The sequence below is a fragment of the Thamnophis elegans genome, chromosome 3, assembly GCF_009769535.1.
Source record: "Thamnophis elegans isolate rThaEle1 chromosome 3, rThaEle1.pri, whole genome shotgun sequence".
Lineage (NCBI taxonomy): Eukaryota > Metazoa > Chordata > Lepidosauria > Squamata > Colubridae > Thamnophis > Thamnophis elegans.
In genome coordinates, this window is record NC_045543.1 from 135,002,610 (window position 1) to 135,020,883 (window position 18,274).

Here is an 18,274-nt window from a genome sequence, read left to right on the forward strand (position 1 = left end):
CAGTATGTTCTACTTCTGACAGCCTGTGGTGCTTGGCAAGTGTGTGCCCTCACAGTTGGATAATGCTTGGTCACTATCATTCTCTTTTACAAGAGAAGTAGTAATAATCCTGGCTGTTAAAAGAAAGTCTTTAATTATTTGCAAGTGCAGATAGCAGCTTTTAATCATGCCTGATAAATGAGTTAGGTTAAGATAAATATATGATGTAAAAAATATTACTAATCCTTTTCTCTGGCCAAGATCACACCCTTTTCCTTGCACTTGTCAGTGAACTAGCTGAGATGCCTCGGTTTCAAACAACTGAATCTGAGCCAAAGAAAGCAATGAGTTGTAACTGTGATATATCATTCTAGGACTCATATATTGCCCCTGAAATATTCCTTGTCTTTTATTATTAGGAAATATTTGTGAGTTGTTTAACACGAGAGACAGTGTTGAAGCTTGCAGTAATGTGTGTGCAGTCACACACAAGTAATGTAGCTACAGCCATTTCAAAGAGCTGGTTTGAGCCAAGAAAAGCAAAGAAATTCTGAACCGCCCTTCTTAACTCACACTATTAGATTTGACTTCAGGCAGTGTAAATATAATATTTCCATGTAACCATGGTCTTCTGTGAAGCCCACTGTGCTGAGTGATGTTTACAGGATTGACCTTTTCAATGTACCTTTAGCAACTTTTAAGGTTTATCACATTCTGTTTTGGCTTATTTTAACAGAGAACACTGTAGCCTGAAAATCATTTTTTTGGCCGAGAAAATTATGCTTTCTTTTGTATAACAAGGTAGTTTCTTTTAAGCATGGAGGAGAATTTCATAGCATTATGAAACATGAAGTCACTGCATCCTAATTAGAATGGTTGGGGCATGTAACAGTAGACAGGCTTTATATAACACATGTTCCAAATTTAGTTGTAAATTTGTAAATTTTAGTTGTAAAATGCTGTATTTTTGTAGTTGGTGGTAAAAGCAGTTGTTACTTGTTGGTTCGGTCAGAACACCTTGATTTCAAATGACTAGTGTGTTTTATATCCCTGTATTCTAGCTAGTATATCTCTAGATTTTGTATCCCTATATTTTGTTTTATTTCAGTCTTTTGGAAATGTTGAGTCTTTGTAAGTTCATCAAATGTGTTACTGCAATAAAGCCCCATCTGCATTAAAACCAGTGATCTTCCTTATGCAGTCTACACATTGTATTACTAGAATTTAAGATTTTCTTTGTTAATTACAGCTTACTTTCTCTACTGTTTGCTTATGTTAAAAGAGTTGATCCTTTTGCTGAATCGCCATTCATTGGCATCTGCAAGACTCCTTTGAGCCCACAGAAAGTTTGAAAAAATTAAAAAGCTGGTGCATGATAATAAATCATTCATATTATTTATTAAATTTATATGCCTCTCATCTCACTATTCAAAGTGATTTTGGGAGGTCTTAAAATGCCACAAAAGCATAAATATAAAAGCATTGACAGCAATTAAATAAAAATGAAAAACTAACGAACAGTATCTGGATGGGCTTTAGTCTGTCACTGCACTAACCACCTCCATCTAGCATCTTTTCTTCGGGACCCCAAGGCAACTTATAGTGCCAGGTTTTAAGGACCTTCCGGAAGGCCAGAATGGTGGAGGGGGATCTCACCTCTAGAAACAAGATGTCCCAGAGGGTGGGGACCATGGTAGTGAAGGCTTTTCTTTTCGACCCTACTAGCTGAAATTCCTTGGCCAATGGAGAACTTAGAAGGCCTCTTTTGCTGGTGTGAGTGGGGCAGGCCAATCTGATTGGGGCAGGAATGTTCATCAGGTAACCTGATCCCATGTCATAATGGACTTTAATGATGATAACCAACAGACCTGTAAGTAAACCGGCAATCGATGCAGTCTGTGTGACAGCGGTGTTACATGTATCACCTGAGGAGCCTCCAGAACTGTTCACATTACTGCATTGTCTTCATTCATTGTGACAAATGTTGGCTAAGAATGATGGGAGTCAAACTGCTGTACATTTAAATAGGGTAGGGGTGAAGGAGAACTGCATGAAAGAATTTCATCTTGTCCTTAACAACTGTCAGGTGCACACAGCCTGAGCCACACTTGAATAGGCTCAAGTAGATATTTATCAGGTGGCTCAGTGGCTAAGACACTGAGCTTGTCAATCAGAAAGGTTGGCAGCTCGGCTGTTCCAATCCCTAGCACCATGTAACGAGTGAGCTCACGTTACTTGTCCCAGCTCATGCCAACCCAGCAGTTCGAAAGCATGTAAAAATGCAAATAGAAAAATAGGAACCATTTTTGGTGGGAAAGTAACAGCATTCCGTGCACCTTTGGCATTTAGTCATGCCGGCCATGTGACAGAATGCGAGACGTCTTCGGACAGCGCTGGCTCTTCGGCTTTGAAACGTAGATGAGCACCGCCCCCCCGCCCCCTGAGTCGGGAACGACTAGCACATATGTGCGAGGGGAACCTTTACCTTTACCTAGATACTGTACTTATTGTTGATCACCTGTACTACAAGAATTTCATCAGACTGTCTGCCTTCCCTTGACAAACAGGAAATATAGACCAAGTTTGACCTCAGATATTTCTACTTCCCAAATCAATTCCAAGTTGGATTGTCTCTTTACTCCCCTTTCCTTCAGGCAGTGATTCCACCACAATACCCAGGTAAGCCACGCAGGTTACTGGGTAGTAAGATGGCTGGCTAATAAATTTTATAAATAAATAAATAAATAAATACCAATAGTTTGGGGAGCTTCAAAAAGCAAAATACTATCATCAGTTCCTTCTATTCCAGAGTATTCCCCCTCACCTCAGACTTCTGTCCCCATACTAGATATGTAACACAAAGAATTATTGTCCTTCAGTGGAAGAAAGAAGTCTGAAACCTTTAGATCTGGTCGGCATGGACAACTAATGGTTTGCACCAGATAACAATATTCCGTCTGTGTATGAGACCCTAATGAAAGTGTTGTTCTCTCAGATACGTTGTCTGCTCTGAAACCTGGTCTTTTTGTGATTATGAAATGCTACATTTGCCACCTCAAAGAGATTTCAAAGAGAGTTGCAACTGCATGGCAGACAACAGTTTTACCTGAAAAGTAACAGAAATGTCTACAAGATGAGATCAGTGAGCAAGAAACTGTAGAATTCCCAAAGCAAACTTGTCGAAAGATAATTTTACACAGGCCACGGAGAGACGCCTTTGATCAGGAAAAGCTCTTTTGTTCTTGGGCATGATCGTTTTAAGGACTGTTTTATATCCGAAACCCTATTGGGTATGCTTTATTATTTAAAAGAAGGATGAGGATTAAAACAATGGTAATTATGGGAGTCGTTCTTGGTTTAAATATTTCACACACATCTGTAGATGCAGCGATTTGACATACTGGCTTACATTTTTTGTTTTATTTTTGGTTCTGGGTGTGTTTGTCAAAGCTTACAAAATATAGTTTCACTAAGTGGAGTTATCTGATTTAGACCCCTTAATATTAAATATTCAGAGATGGAGGGGATGGTTGTTCCATTTTAGCAATTTTGTTTCAGTGCTTTCACCGAACATGAGAGTCCTATAAAATTTTCTCATATTCATAGAATTCTCAAAGCAGAAGATTTTTTTTTTTAAAAAAAATCTCAACTATAGGTTTGCTCATAATTATGCCAGGACTCATCATCCTTATTTTATAGGAATAAAGTTTTGATAACAACTCCTCTGGAGATAAATCAGTGGAGAACCACTTAATGTAACATATCCCTGACATACGTTAATACTGATAGCCCATATTTTAATACATCACACGTACATTTAGTCTATTGCTTTAACTGTTATTTTATTTTGGAAATTTTTAAGCCGTTTGAAATAACGACTTTAATTTTAGTAAATTAATTACTTAGCATGTGTTGTGCAGTTTGATTGTAATTTATTCTCTCAATATGTCTAAACCAACTCAACATACTTTTTAATTTTGTATTCAGTTCATGTACACTTATCCCACATTCAGCCTTGCCCCATTTTTTCTTGTTTCAGGTGCAACAAGCAGACAATTCCTACTTCATCCAGACTGCTTTTATATTTCCCTGGACATACCCAACTCTTACCTCCATGCAGTAATGTGGGCAGTGTGGGTTCCTATACTCCACCATTTTTGGGGGGGTTCTTTCAACGAACATTCAGAATAATAGAATAACAGAAGAGACCTTGGAGGTTTTCTAGCCCAACTACCTGCTCAAGCAGGAAACCCTATATTATTGGAGAGTTGGAACACCCACAACTTCTAGAGGCAAGTTGTTCCACTGATTAATTGTTCTAACTGTCAGGAAATTTCTCCTTAATCCTACATTGCTTCTCTCCTTGATTGGTTTCCATCCATTGCTTCTTGTCCTATCCTCAGGTGCTTTGGAGAATAGGCTGACTCCCCCATCTTTTTGTGGCAGCCCCTGAGATATTGGAACATGGTATTATATCACCCCTAGTCCCTTTCATTAACTAGATATACCCAATTCCTGCATATATACCGTTCTTCATATGTTTTAGCTTCCAGTCCCCTAAACATCTTTGTTGCTCTTCTCTGCACTCTTTCTAGAATCTCAACATCTTTTTTATATCATAGCAACCAAAATTGGATGCATTATTCCAAGTGTGGTCTTGTTATTAGTTGCAAAGTCATGTGTGACTCATTGCGCCTGCATAAACAATGTTCTTCCAGGCCTTCCTGTCCTCTACCATTCCCTGGAGTCCATTTAAGCTCCTGTCGACTACTTTAGTGATGCCATCCAGCCACCTCATTCTCTATCATCCCTTTTCTTTTGCCCTCAATCTTTCCCAGCTTCAGGCTCTTCTCCAGTGAGTCCTTCCTTCTCATTAGGTGGCTAAAGTATTTGAGTTTCCTCTTCAGGAGCTGGCCTTCCAAAGAGCAGTCAGGGTTGATCTCCTCTAGGGCTAACCGGTTTGATCACCTTGCAGTCCAAGGGACTCACAGGAGTCACCTCCAGCACCATAGGTCAAAGGCCTGAATTCTTTGGCGCTCAGCCTTTCTTATGGTCCAACCTTTACAGCCATCCATTGCAACTGGGAAAAACATAGCCTTGACTATACACACTTTTGTTGGCAGGGTGATGTCTCACACTCGCAGAGTGTGGTCTTACCAAGGCATTATAAGGTGGTATTAACACTTCGTGTGTTAATCTTTAGCATTCATTCTTAGCAATACACCACATATTATCCGCTCTGTGTCTACCAACATTTGAATGTCTTACATTTTCTTCATTATTTTCCCATTTACTAAATCTTCTACCAAGGTACACAAACTCATCTATTTGATCTCTTCCTTGGCACAAAGTTTGATATCAGCTTGAGAAACTGTATGCTTCCCCCCCACCAAATTGAATTCATATTCTAACTTGAAGTAGTCTATATGAATATGTGTGGATAATACGTTGAAGAAAGTTGTTGCTAAACAGGAAATAACACTGGCTGGGTAAAAGCCAAACTTCAGTCTCACAAATATATTTTTAAGTCTGAAGTTTCATTTACATTTTATATAAAGCCAAAGATGCTATGCTTCTTTTTGTTATAGTCTTGGACCTGAGAGGAATTCAGAGAAAAGGACTGGGATGGAGGACAGTTTATAATTTAGTAAAGTACAGACAGCCTACGACCACAATTGAGCCCCAAATTTTTGTTGCTAACTGAGACATTTGTTAAGTGACTGCTTTTGCCCCATTTAATTACCTTCCTTGCCACAGTTGTTAAGTGAATTACTGCAGTTTAATAACTTTAGTAACTTGGAATCTGGCTTTCCCATTGATTTTGCTTGCCAGAAGATCACAAAAGATTATATATCCCCACCCATTTTTAAATTGTTTTTGTATTTTGTTTGTTTGCCTTTTGTTTTTGTCTGTATTATCCCTTTCCCCTTTGGTTTGTTAGCCGCCCTGAGTCCCTTCGGAAATAGGGCAGCATACAAGTGCAATAAACCTTATAACCTTATAACCTTATGACCACTGCAATGCTCATAAATGTAAGTCAGTTGCCAAGCATCTGAATTTTGATCATGTGACCATGGGGACATTGTAGTGGTTGTAAATGGGAAAAATGACCTTAAGTAATATTTTCAATGCCGTTGTAACTTCAAACGGTCACTAAGTGAACTGTTGTAAGTTGAGAACTACCTGTAATTACTAGAAATTTTCATAGGATCCTTGAGGTGGTGTGGCAACTGTGAATCTACATTGCAAATTTCAATTTCAAACGCTTCTAAATCGATTGGAAGTCAAACAAGAAATAATCTAAACCAGCGGTCACCAACTGGTGGTCTGTGGACCACTGGTGGTCCGCAAGAAAATTTTGGTGGTCCGCAGAAAAATTATTTGCATTTTTTAATATTGCACTAAATCCGGGGGTCCTCTAACTACACCCACTGGGATGGATACGTGCAATGAACGTTTGTGTTGCTGCAGAGAGTCTCCCCCTTTGGGGTCTTTTTGTGTGGGACAGAGGGGGGCAGAAATTCTAACTTGGGGTCTGCTTCGGTCTCCTGATGCAGTACTTTGAGTGAAGACTGAAGGGAAGTGCCACTGGTGGCGAAGAGCAAGAGGAAGTTGTTCCAGTGGGCCTGCATCATGGATGGGAACTGGCTGACCATCAGCCCGCTGAGCCTCCAGGCACCAGTACCTGCAGATATTCCCGCAGGTGTTCCCTGTGCTTGGAAAGCCTATGCTCTTAGTCCTCAGTTAGGTGCTACTGAGCCTCCTCGGTCAGATCCAATTTGAACTGAGCTGTTTTGCCAACTCTTTCTCATGGTGGCTCCTTAGCTCCAACAGCTGCTTCCTGTTGGGACCCTAAGAAGCCGAGGCTGGGAGGGGAGGGGCGAGAAGAGTCTGGTGAGGCACCCCTCGACATGACTGATATTGAGTTGGCCACACCCACCCAGTCACATGACCACCTAGCCACGCCTACCCAACCGGTCATTAGGCAGATCATATTCATGGTCCACAGGATTTAAAATTATGAATTTAAAGGTCCCTGAGTTCCGAAAGATTGGTGACCCCTGATCTATGTGGTCTTAACTTGGAACCAGGAAATAATTAGCTGAGGGAATGAGCAAAACTCTTATTTACCATGATCAAAGTCAAATTTCACTTCCAAGATTTTGTAGTCCTCCCAATCAACTACACTCCATTTTGAAGGATAAATCAATGGTGCACGGTGGAGCCAATAAGATTTTCTCCATGTTTCCTGGCACTATATAGAAGTTAGAATATATTACTATAGATACACGCCATCCCAGATTTGCTGTTCAATTTTCAGAAGCCTCTGTTGTGAGTTCTTATCAGCCTAGGTTATCACGCCTGTACATTAAATCATTTACCAATACATAGCAACTTGTTTCTATACTCCCCGTGGGTTAATAGAACATTTCACTGCTAGGATTTAGACCGAGGTTTCGGGTGATCTTGAAGAAAGCTGCTGGCTTTATACGGTGACCTTTTGAATCTCATCTGGGTTAGTGGCTGATATTTTGATTTGGTTACTGTGGTCATATTGTGACAGCTGGTGGTTCATTATAATTCAGTTCCTCTGCTCAGTCTGCCTAGCAGGAATATTTAGGTTGGTTTGCTTCAAAGGGTTCCTAGCCAGCCTGAGTTTGACTTAGCACCATGTAAAGGTGAAGCCTTGAAAATGTTTTCTTCTCAGCTGCTTGTCTTCTAAATGGGATAGGCAGTGTGGCCCCTTGATTGTCAGTAACATTTGAATATTAAATAAAGGGAGGAAATGGCACATATAAGAAGTAATCCTCCCCAGTCAGTATTGGAATCTGGTTTGAAGATTACAAATTTTGTCCAATAAAACGACCCTGGTAAACATAGATTAAAAAAATGTTCCAGCAATGTTTCTAATCATTTTCAATATGATTTTCATTGTAATCATTTCTAACGATGAAAGAGAACAGTGAATATATGGAGATTTGTCTACTATTTAAATAATAGTCCTCTACTGGGAAGAAAATGTTTTTTATTTCCTAGAAAAAACAGCTTTTCCTATAAAAATACCATTCAGTATCCTTATTTTTCCAAGGGATGCGGTGGCTCAGTGGCTAATATGTTGAGCTTGTCGATCAGAAAAGTCAGCAGTTTGACAGTTCGAATCCCTAGTGCCAGGGGTGAAATCCAGCAGGTTCTGAAGAACTGGTAGCGGAAATTTTGAGTAGTTCGGAGAATCGGTAGTGGAAGTTTTGAGTAGTTTGGAGAACAGGCAAATGCCATCTCTGGCTGGCCCCAGAGAAGGGTGGGAATGGAGATTTTGCAGTATCCTTCCTCTGCCACACCCACCAAACCACACCACGCTCACCCAGCCACGCCCACAGAACCGATAGTAAAAAAAATTGCATTTCACCACTGCGTAGTGCCACGTAACAGAGTGAGCTCCCATTACTTGTCCCAGCTTCTGCAAACCTAGAACAGTGATGGGCAACCTTTTTGGCGTGGTGTGTCAAAAATCGGCAAAAAATCGAGCATAACTCGCGTTGTGTGTCACTTCGACAAAAACATAATTTTGCGCAATTTATAGTTTAAACTACAAAAATGTATAATTGCAATATATAATTGTATTTAATAAACCAAAAACAAATTATTTAACATACCTGCTTTATCAACTCTTCTCTCATTGTGTGACCATCAGAATATCGACCAATAATGGCCAACTGAGCATGCGATGTGACATCAGTAGTTTCATCAAGAGAGATGAAAAAATATTTACAATTCCTTATGTCTCTCTTTAATTGCTGTTGTACGTTTGTGTTCAGTCTCATTATTCGGTCTTTTATGATATTTCTACTGAGTGGTAACTCAGATATTCTCTTAATAATTGCATCTTTATTCTGCATATCGTGAAATAGAACTGGCGCACAACTTAGGAGAGTTTCTTTAATAAATTCTCCCTCATTAAGCGCTTTTGCATGCTGAGCTATGGAGTGAGCAATTTTTTATTTTTATTTTTTTATTTTATTGACATAGTTGAGCAATGCTCAAACTTGCAGAGTTTAAATTTGTAGAGCCTTTCATAAATTTAAGGATGGAGTTAGATTGGCTCTTATAAAGGTGTAGCTTCCTGGAAATGTATTCCCTCCTTTCATCCTCACTTTTTTCCAAGAGCTGGGAATGATTAGTTTCAAAATGTCTATTTATATTCCACGTTCTGCTTACTACCGTTTCAGTACATAGAACGCAAAATGATCTGCCATTTTTTTCTATAATGCCATACATCTCGCTCCATGTCTCTTGAAAGGGTCGGCCACTGCCACTACCACTCCCTTTACTTAACCTTTGTTTTTTATTTTTTGGGTGCTCCATCAGTGGGCCAGTGACAGCAGATAGAATTATAGATAGCCAATTAGGGGTTAACTAGCCTAACAAGCTAACACAACCTCCCCCTCACTTATCTCAGTTATTGTGGGCAATTACAAGTCCATGGCAGCCCAATAGTTGCTGCTAATGGCGCTCACAGTTCCCGTTGGCACTCCGCTGTTCCCTGCTGTGGTGCGGTCGTAACCGACAGTCCCAGGAGTAGACTCTCTGTGCCGGCCTGACTGGAGAGAGGCGCACACTGTTCCCGCGCTCCTCTCCTGCGGGTCCTCCCGCGCCGCGCTGATGACGTGTGTGCGCACGGCACGCACGCCTTACCAGCAGCCCCTGCGCTCAGAAAGGGGCGGCGGCGATACAGTAAGTGAGTGAGTGTGGGCGGGGGAGATCACACATCCCCCCCCCCTGTTCCTCCAGCACAGATTCTTTCATCCTCGGCGGCCGTGCAGGAGCCGAGGATGAATCGCATGAAATCCTGTGCATGTCACCCCAAATGGCTACACGTGTCAGCACTGACACGCGTGTCATAGGTTCGCCATCACTGACCTAGAAGTTTGAAAGCACGTAAAAATGAAAGTAGAAAAATAGGAACCACCTTTGGTGGGAAGGTAACAATATTCCATGTGCTTTTGGCATTTAGTCATGCCGGCCACATGACCATGAAGATGTCTTCGGACAGTGCTGGCTCTTTGACTTTGAAATGGAGATGAGCACTGCCCCCTACAGTCGAGAATGACTAGCACATATGTGCAAGGGGAACATTTACCTTTACCTATCCTTATTTTTAAACTCCATGATAAGTAACCTTGTTTCAGAATTTTTAATAAAATTTATATAGATTTAAATCATATCCTGTTGAAGCTACTTATTTCTACATTGTATAGTTAGAAGCTACGATGCAGTGAGTGACATGTTCACAAGGTGTGCTTGGCTTAGGGATTATCTTCGTTTTCCTTTTCTTTTTCTTATATATGAAGGTTTCCATTTAGTTTAGCGTGTCAATGAAGATTCTCAGTCATCCAGGTCATGGTTGTCTTGAAAAAGGAAGACATTTAGTTTAGTTCTACGTTTCTGTTGTGTTTCCTGCCATGAAGCAGTGTGAATTGTTCAAAACATGTTGCTTTATATAAGGAACCAAAATGATGGCCTAAAAATTATACAGGTAATCCTCGACTTAACAACATTTAGTGGTTGTTTGAAATTACCAAGTACTGAATTTCAGTACTTGGTAATGTGCCTTATGACTGCTTTTCACACAACCATTGCAGCATAACCATTGTCATGTGACTAAACTCAGATGCTTGACAAGTGGTTCGTATTTATGACAGTTGCAGTGTCCCAGGGTCATGTGGTCAACTTTTGTGACCATCTGTCAAGCAAAGTCAAGATTCACTTAACAACCATGTTACTAACTTAACAGCTGCATCGATTCACTTAACTATGGCAAAAAGTTCGTAAAATGGAGCAAAGTTCACTTAACTGTCTCACTTAGCAACATATTAAAACATAAATCGAAGACTACCTTTGCATTTCACGGAAAATGCTGCTGTAATGCTGTTAAATATTTTTGGAGTAAGATTGCATACTGAAACTTATCCTGGCTTATGGCGTTTCAAGTTAGAAACATATTTTTGTATCCCCCCTCTTAGCCTATCTTCAAAAACCTGAGATCATAACTGTACTTTAAAAAAAATACAGTAGTTTATAAATCAGGTTTATACAGAAGGAACTGGGCAGATGCACTGATTTGAAAGTAATTTATTCTAGAGTAAAACTAATATTGAGAGGATTTCTAACTTTAGGCATTTACTGTTGCTGTTACCTAATTCTAAATGCCTTTTAATAATAATAAAAATGGTCCCCTGTGTACTGCTCAGTTGCAATATTGTTTGTAGCCATGCATATTTTTATGAAGTAAATACTGTGTTTCCCCAAAAATAAGACAGATCTTTTGATCCTGAAATAAGCGTTGGCCTTATTTTCAGGAAGGTCTTAATATTTTTGGGGTACAGGAGGCAGCAAACGTGGTCACCTCATGGCTGCTGCTGTGTTGCAATATTTTTGGGGAGGGCTTATTTTTGGGGGAGGGCTTATTTTAGTGCATGCGCTCAAAAGCCCGATTGAGCTTATTATCCGGGGAGGTCATATTTTGAGGGAAACTGGGTAAGTAAATATAATTTGTTTTCATTGTCTATTGTCTTATTGTTTGTTTCTCAGATATGTTTTTAACTGAGAGCCTTTAAATAAAACTATTCAGTTTAGTTCTCGGTCATTTATAAAGAAGTCCTATGACAACAGTATTTTTCTTAATCCTCTGTTGAACCACTGGATAGTTCTAGAGAAATGAATGTTTGATTTGTTCATATATCCCTGGATTTTGAGGTATAACATATGTCAAGATTTCTCTGCTGGTATCATTTGGCAGCTAAACTTTGGATATTTGGCAGTTAAAATTTAGAGAGCTAAAAAAAAAAAAAACCTGATAGTTCAGTTCAGAAAACTGAAGCTCTCCAGTTCAGAGAATCACAGGTTGATTGAGTTATTGACAAGCATGCTATCAAAAGTGTTTAATTAAAAGAAAGACTAGGGGAGACATGATAGCAGTGTTCCAATTTCTCAGGGGTTGCCACAAAGAAGAGGGAGTCAAGCTATTCTACAAAGCACCTGAGGACAGAACAAGAAGCAATGGGTGGAAACTAATCAAGGAGAGAAGCAACTTAGAACTGAGGAGAAATTTCCTGACAGCGAGAACAATTAATCAGTGGAACAACTTGCCTCCAGAAGTTGTGAATGCTCCAACACTGGAAGTTTTTAAGAAGATATTGGCTAACCATTTGTCTGAAGCGGTGTAGGATTTCCTGCCTAAGCAAGGGGTTGGACTAGAAGACCTCCAAGGTCCCTTCCCACTCTGTTATTCTATTCTATTCCATACCATTCCATTCTATTCTATGATCTTCAGTTTTGAAGATCTGTCCTTTTTGTGACTCTTAGGACACATTCAGTTTCTCCAACACCCATGAAACAGAAATCCTATCTAGCAATAAAAAGGAATTTGGCATCTCAACTCAAAATGCATAAGTCCAAAGGCATTAAAACATTTTCTGCTGAACAAATGAACAAAACAGTTAGTTAAAACGGATGATGGATCTCAATCCCTTTTAAAGACAATACGAGAGAATTGTTGGGAGTGGCTGGAATAATTCTGTATTAGGTTCTTGAGCTTCTCCTGAGATTTGGGATTGTCAACATTTAATTGCTGTGCTAGGTACCCTGATTTCCTGAAAATAAAACCTCCCCAGATAATAAGCCCAATCGGGCTTTTGAGTGCATGCGCTAAAATAAGCCCTCCCCTAAAATATTTAAATGCATGCACAGCCAGTCCCCACCATTTCTTGGGGGTGGAAAGGGTGGAACATGCCCCACGCCCCCCCAAATGCACCCACTCAATGCGGAATGGTCTAGTGGAGGCCGCTACCACAAATCCTAGCTACTCCGCCCCTTCTCTTAGTGGCAGCCACAAAAAGAGCGGCAGGCCCAGTGATGCTAGGGCTGGCAAGGGTATGCCAGAAGCAGAGATGGAACTTCCGTCCCTCTCTGGATCAGCTGATCCATTGGCCGCAGGCCGAAGTTAAGGGGCCTCCTGCACCTCAAAAAATAACAAGACCTCCCCAAAAATAAGGAGAAGCGCTTAGTTCGGGTGTCAAAAGAAAATAAGACCCTGTCTTATATTTGGGGAAACACAGTAACTGTTCTGCTAGAATGCCCTACGACTCCAAAACTAAATTTGGACAATTTACACAAAAAGAGATATTTACCAGAGTATGTGTTCAACTGTCATCAGTTCAATCAAGACAGTGTTACAGTTATTAGCATCTAATACGTGAACTAAACTTTTGTTCAAATCACAAAACCATTCTGACTTCTTCATCTGAAAAAAAAGCATAACTGCCTTTGATGCATTGATGCTTTATTTGCATGTTCCTCTCCATGTTTCAATTTCTAAATTGCATATCCAGATAAAATTTTACCAGGATAAAAGGTTTCGGAAGAACATGTACTGTATGTGGCATTTTAATGGTTAATGAGCTTCTAGCTCTTATCAAGATGAACTTAGTTTAGCTTTGAAATAAGAATTTACTGCTGTTCTCTCAGCTGAGCTGATATTAGTTGCTGAGGGAATTTGAGCTCACACCTGTTCTTGCATTAAAAGGCATCTATAAGTGACTTCTTTAAAATATTCATAGAGGAGGGAAAATCCAATTTCTAGAAAATCTTAGCCAACCAGGAAATCATTCAGAGGCTTGCCTTTTGACGGAAAAAAATGATTTATGAATTGGTTCTTAATATTAAACATTTCCAAAGGTATTTCTTTATCATATCATCTTCATATTATTTAGACAACAGTATTTATTTCAAAAGGAGTTGATCACTTGGGATATATACCACACATCTGCATTATGATAGGAATTTTTTTTTTTTTTGCAAAGATTCATTTCTGAAAGCAAAATCCATTTTGCTGAATGACTGTGCTGAAGTCATGATCCTTGGAGCAGTAATAGATACACAATTCATCATTTCTTTTGGTAAAAGAAGGTATATTTGGAAATACTGCAGGCAAAAGTAGTTTGATCATTCAGAATAAAGTCTAAGCTCAAGGAAAGAAAAGCTTCCCTTGAGTCTAGAGATGTTTTTACTATAAAGGATACCAGTAGTCCTCACTTAATGACTACAAAGAGGGTTGGAATCTCATTCATGGATCAAAGCAGCCATTAAGCGAAATGCTCATGTAACAGGTTGTGGTTGTTAGGCAATCTGTTACATCAGGGTTGTCAAACTCATGTTGTCATCATGGAACTTTTTCCCCCTTCCCTAAACTGGATGTGGGCATGGCCAGCACATGATGCATTTGTGCTGCGGGCCGCAAGTTTGACAACCCTGTCCTACATCATTAAGGAGGTGGAGCAACAGATCTGCTTGCTGAAAGATTTAAGCTCTGAATGTACATGAAATCCTCTAGTAGGCACCCCTTTTGCTCTCAAATGTCCCTCAAACCTCCCTCTTCCATGCATTTAAGGGACAAATGGAACTGAAGATTTCAGCTCCATTCCTACAGGCTCACAGAAGGATTTCAGCTCTCCTTCATTCCCCCTGCTTTCGACCTTCCCTGCTGGCTTCTCCATTGACTTTCTGGGCAAACCAGCAGACAAGATTGCAGATAGAAATCATGTGACTCCAAGACTCTGCAAACATCATAAATACATGCCAGTTACCTAGCGCCTGAATGTTGATCAAATGACCAGAGGATGTTGCAATTATGATATAGCTATGAACGGTCACCATATGAATGGTGGTAAGTTTTCTCTTTTCCCCTCAGATATTCTAATTACCTGTTACAGGTTTAATTTTTCAGATTTAACTTTAAATTATAAACTGCATCTTCTGGCTCATTTCAGTGGATGGCAAGTTTAATCATTAGGAATTTCCCCTCATTAGACTTCGTAATTGAGCCATCTGATTCATCTTATAAATTGGATTTTCTTAGGCTGAAATTGTTTTGGAAAATACATTAGTCTTCCTTTTGTATTAACCATTGGGAAAGTATGATGTGCAGCACCATTGTAACTCCATAATCCTTACAATCATTCTAAATTATATATGCAAAGGAATCAAAATTGTCATGTTGGAGAACATGGATGGATGCACACTTCAAATCAGACTGTTTTCTTTTTCCCACTGAAACCATTGCAATATAAACATCATGTATATAAACCATGTAAAACACTCACGAGTGCCAATATTTACCTGTAACTATGAACCTGCAGTCTAAAGAGCTCTAGACCTTCTCTGATTTGCATTGGATATAATAGGTACTCCAACAGTAATAAATGCATTGCTATTATTTATAAGTGGATAGTAAATTATATCCAGGTAGATATTCAAGAATATACATAGTGATGGAACTAGAAGTGTACCCGTGTTAATGTAAAAACTATTTCAGCATCAATAAGTCAAAAAAATATATAGTGTTAAAATAGTTAATTGATGTTTTGTATATGAACATATATATGAAGTGGCCTTATGATGTAAGGCTTCTTTGGCTAAAGATTTCTTTATTTTATATGTTATACAGGTAGTACAATACAATACAATACAATACAATACAATACAGTACAATACAATAGCAGAGTTGGAAGGGACCTTGGAGGTCTTCTAGTCCAACCCCCTGCCTAGGCAGGAAACCCTATACCATTTCAGACAAATGGCTATCCAACATCTTCTTAAAGACTTCAAGATCTCTCTCAAAGTTACTACCATAGTCCTTGACCTCAGATCATAATGGAGCCTCCCCAGTACAATGCAAGTGGTGACAACCATTAAGAGCAATAGCTTAAGCCAACCCCCCTATTCTCCCTGATGCCAATATGCAGGTGATTAAATGTGGGTCATTAAGAAGATGGGGTACCTCATGGGTGGGAGAGGCTGCGGGAGGATCACCACCCAGCTGGATCCATAAAAGAGGCAGACCACCAGCAGAATGCTTTGCAAAGCCAAAACCAACCAGAAGGGAGAAGAGCCCAACGGGATTAGGGCCCAGCACAACATTCCAACGCCAGAAAGGCTTTCAAACAAGCATCCATACTTGGCCAAACTTATCGGTTGGGCTTCTGCCCTCATCAGCCAGCCTCCTTCCTCTCTTCTCTCTTCATATTGGGAAAATGGTTGATCTCCTAGGATTGGTCAATTAATTTCAGAATAGGCAATCCAGCAAATACTTAGGAACCAAAAGCAGCCATTGAGGACCTTATAGGTCAAAAATAGCACTTTTAATTGCCCCTGGGAAAATATTCGTACCTTTCTCAGGGTGTGCAGTACTGGCCTTATATATAGTGTCCAGTATCTATTAGGGAAAGCATTTGTAATGTCTTCAAAGTGAGTTCCTTGTACTGTGCAGTTATCTAAATGTCTAGTGAGAATTTGGTGTAGTAGTTGAGGCTTCAGGCTAGGAACTGGGAGACCATGAGTTTTAATCCCAGATTAGACACAAAGCTGGCTGTGTGATCTTAGACCGGTCACTTTCTGTTAGCCCTAGGAAGAAGTCAATAGAAAATCACTACTGAGAAAACCTTGCCAAGAAAACTGCATTAACTTGTTCGGGTGATGTTCAAGAATCAGACATGATTGAATGGAAGAAAAAAGTAGTAGTAATGAAGGAATGAGTTATTGTTATGAGAGTTCCCATGCCATGAGCAGCGGACCTCCTATAGCAGGGGTGTCAAACTGGCAGGCTGTGGGCTGGATGCATCACAGGCAGACCACGCCCAACCCAGCTCCGCAAGGCAAAAAAAGTCACAATATGTCATGTGACATCAATGTGACGTGGCGAGTTTGAGGTTATGTCCGATAGCATAACCTAAGTGGTGGGATTCAGCCAGTTCGCACCTATTCGGGAGAACCTGTTGTTAACTTTCTAAGCAGTTTGGAGAATTGGTTGTTGGAAGAAATCTCCTTTTGTTTCCCCCCCCCCCCACTTTACAGGGCTAATCCTGTAAGGAAGGCAGGAAGGAAACATTCTGGTGTTGTTTCTAACCTAATCTTTATTGCCCTGCTTACAGAAACTGCCTCTTCGGTTTACCCTTATTACATTGTAACAGCTAAGGCCAAGCGCCCATCGACCTGAGTCACGTTGAGTTGGTCACGCCCACCCAGTCATATGACCACCAAGCCATGCCTACCCAGCTGGTCATTAGGGCAGAGAACTGGTTGTTAAATTATTTGAACCCCACCATTGAATAACCTCTATCCATTCAATAGTATATGAACTTTGAAAGTTCCTTAGTCATAGTCACTTCTGTACAGCTAATCCCCCCCCCTCCTTTGAGAAATAACTCTGAAGTTTACTGAAAATCAGGATGGAAGGACCCATACTATTGAACCTTGAACAGATAGAAAACAGTGATTGGACAATGGGCTGTTTCTCCTTTCCTAAACCTCCAGATTGGTACTACCTCTTAAGAAGTGGAATCTTCCTAAAACAGAATTCTTGTGAAATTCACTATGTTGGGCTGCTGTTTATCTGAAGAAATAGAATAAAAATGAGATTTACCAAAATAATGCCGTTGTGCTACTGAAGGCCATTGAAAGGGCTAGTAGATCTAAAAAGGCTGCATTGATTCTATTTAGATCCCAACAAAACTCATCAGTGAAATCAATGTCATCTCAGCACCATGCTGAGACTTGAATTCATAGGGTTGAAAGAGATCCAGATAAATTTATTTAGAGAAATCTGTAGCTGACTCCCTACAGAAAAGATGCACTTTCCCATTCAGATGGCAGGTAGGTTTTTTTTTCTGGTTCTCACATGACATGATCCTAGTTTGTCTGAGCTTTTCTTGCGCTTCAGAAAAAAAAATTACTAGATAAATAATCTTAGCCTCATCTTATATTGACTAAAAATATGCAAGAATGAATGTTCTTCTGAATGAATAATTCACCTGAATAGGTGTGTACTTGTGCAACCCCACAACTCTGGTTTAACAATTTAATTGCACCTCTGATTAATTAAAGCATTCAAATTTTAAGTGAAGTCCACAGGATTTGCTAGTTGTTGGAACTCATCTGTAGAGCTACTTGCAATCTCTGTTTCAAATATTAAATTGCAGTAAATTAGAAGCATGAAGTTCACACTCTTCTACAAGCTGTGCAATCAAACTAATGGATCAATTAGTGCTAATTGATACTGCACTTGCTAAGTCCAGTTTGCAAACTTTGCCTTTCTATAAGAGACTAATACCTGAATTGTTAATAGTTTTAGCATACATTAGAACCTCTAACACCACAGCAGTAATTACAGTAGTTGCCCAGTTAAATTTATGCTGATATTTATACCCTGAGAGTGAGGTGTTATGTTCCTTCATTTTTTGTA

The 18,274-nt window shown here is 39.8% G+C and overlaps 1 protein-coding gene across 6 annotated transcripts in view; it reads left to right on the forward strand.

Annotated features, from left to right (window-relative positions):
• Positions 1-18,274, forward strand: part of LOC116506122 (transcription factor 4) — a 420,496-nt gene that overhangs the window by 138,831 nt on the left and 263,391 nt on the right. The gene's annotated exons all lie outside the window — the stretch shown is intronic.